This window comes from Lolium rigidum, chromosome 6 (genome assembly GCF_022539505.1).
Source record: "Lolium rigidum isolate FL_2022 chromosome 6, APGP_CSIRO_Lrig_0.1, whole genome shotgun sequence".
Lineage (NCBI taxonomy): Eukaryota > Viridiplantae > Streptophyta > Magnoliopsida > Poales > Poaceae > Lolium > Lolium rigidum.
This window is the reverse complement of record NC_061513.1, coordinates 118,055,957-118,058,446: the sequence shown is the minus strand read 5'-3', so window position 1 is coordinate 118,058,446 and position 2,490 is coordinate 118,055,957. Positions and strand designations below refer to the sequence as shown.

The window sequence follows — 2,490 nt, the reverse complement described above, 5'->3', positions numbered from 1 at the left end:
CCGTGGTAATGCATGCCATGATCCATTGCACCCACCGATGAGAGAACACCATTTTATGCATCATACTCTCCAGAAAAGACCAATCTACCTTGTCATATGCTTTGGACAGATCCAGCTTATATGAGCAGAAGTTTGAGTTCATAGAAGTGCCATGTTCCATATAATGCATGCACTTGAAGGCCAATAAAGCATTATCAGTAATCATTCGACCTGGGACAAAGGCACTTTGGTTTTCAGAAATAACCTCCCCAAGTTTTTTCGATAAGGGGCGCTTTGTTACTCAAAAAAAAATTATGCATTACACCCAGCCTCTGCATGAGTAGAGGTCACAATCGATTGACTATACATTTAGAGACAATCTTATATAGGACATTGCATCAACCTATAGGCCGGAATACCTTGAGATCCACTGGGTTATCCACTTTAGGAATTAGAACCACACAGCGTATGTCCTGTACTAAAGAAGTGCTTTACCGCGGCAGTAATTTCTTCTTTGATGACAACCCAATTCTTCTGGTAGAATCTAGCAGGAAAGCCATCAGGACCCGGCGCCTTTAACGGCCCTATTTGAAATAGTGCGTCAGCAATTTCTTTATCACTAAAGTCCTTAGGGCATCTCCAACGGCGCGATGCAAACGGACGCTGAGCGACCGTTTTCGTCCACCGTGACCGGAAATGCATCTGGGGCCTGCTCCAGCGGGGCGACGCAAAGTGACCGGGCCGGTCCGCGGAGACGCAAACTTGGCCCAAATATGTGCCAGGTTTGCGTCTCCGCGGACACTCGGCGGTCGCGCGGAGCGTCCTCCATTTGTTACCCGGTCCCGCAAGTCAGGGACATCGAAATCGACCGCTTCAATTTGCTTCTTTTTCCCCTTCTTTGCTGCTCTACTGCGATGCCACCACCCCAACTCCACCCGCCGCCGTCCCTCCGCAGCGCCGTAGTAGTCGCCGTTGGCTCCATTCTCGCCGCGAGGGAGAGCAGGATCGTACTCAGGCTTGGCTCCGCCGCGTACCTTCCGACTGTTTTCGGGCCAAACGCTCCCGGTTGCGCCGCCCTTCTGCGCCGCCCACGACCTATTCGGTCAATTGCGTCGGTAGGTTTCTTACTCGTGTTTTCGGCGCCATTGTGCGCGGCCATTGATCCGCACTTTGTACCCATGCAGATGGACGTGTGGCAGATGTTGGACAAGTTCCGCGTAGAGGCCGTCGACTCCTCTTCCGACAAGGAGTCCGATCAGTCGACGTAGACATTGGCAACTACTGCGGCCTCCATGATCCACAAGTTCACCTCAAACCCGGGGCCGGAGCACTGGGGCTCTGTATGACTTCGTTGAATTCCTTATTTTGTTGTTTCGAAACTTCATAATTGATGCAAACGCCAAAATGCGTCGGGCCGCTGGAGCCACCCCTAGGTGCAAACGGATGCGCGGACAAAAACGGTTTGTCTCGCGCGCAAACGGACATTTCGGACATCCGAAATGCGTCGCGCCGCTGGAGATGCCCTTATTCGTAGATATCTTCTCGCTAACAAGCTCTGTAATCTCCCTATGATCCAAGGAAGGATCTCGAGTGTATAGAGATTTAAAGTAATGAGACTGTCATACGCTCTGCATATCCGTCGGGACTGTTTTAACAACACCGTTCTCATCCTGAAGTTTCATAATTTTATTCCTGTGAGCTCTCCATACATCTTTACGGTGGAAGTAATTTGTGTTCCTGTCTCCTTCACGTAACCAGTCAATGCGAGATCGCTCCTTCACCGAGGTCACGCATGGGGCCTAGTTTTTTCCAAGAGGATTCAATCACCTCTTTGAGAGCCAAATCTCTTTCCCAGAAGATAAAAGAGATTCGTGAGTTCAGGAAGTACAAATACTCAGAAAATGAAGTGACAGCAACAAAAAGGAAATAACTAAAACTAGTTTCAGTGAACAGAGCAGCTGGTACCTCGAACCCGTTAGTTCAGAAAGTACGTAAGTGTAGCACTATTGGTACAGTACTCTGGAAAATGAAAAGTGGCAAGTAACAAAAACAATGCGGTGAGGGTGGATCGAACACCCGACCTTCAGATCTTCAGTCTGACGCTCTCCCAACTGAGCTATCCCCGCTTTGATGTACTTCCGAGCAAATAGTTGAAGTTAACACCATTTTAGGTTTTTTTCTTTAAAACAGATCAGTTCCACTTTATCGTACTCCCTGCGCCCCAAACTTTGAGAAATCTCAGAAAACCTTTATGAAACAGATGGAGTACTAAGTATTAAGAAATATAGAATTCAACATCATAAAATATGCTAAACACAAAAAATCATGTGTAATGTATAATATGGTTTTCTATATTTCACCACATGTAATAGACCTCTTTGGTAGTCATATTTGCAGTAAAGCTCTTGAGAAATTATCTCGAGCTCCCATATAAACATATTTGCAGTATGGAAAATTAGTTCTCACAAAAATAAATGTTTATTATGTTATATGCAGTCACTTGCTATATTT

General features: G+C 46.6%; 1 non-coding gene across 1 annotated transcript; it reads right to left on the bottom strand.

Moving 5' to 3' along the window:
* Positions 1–2,032: 2,032 nt before the first annotated feature.
* Positions 2,033–2,105, bottom strand: TRNAF-GAA. The gene has a single exon. It is a non-coding gene; the product is annotated as a tRNA-Phe (tRNA).
* Positions 2,106–2,490: the final 385 nt, after the last annotated feature.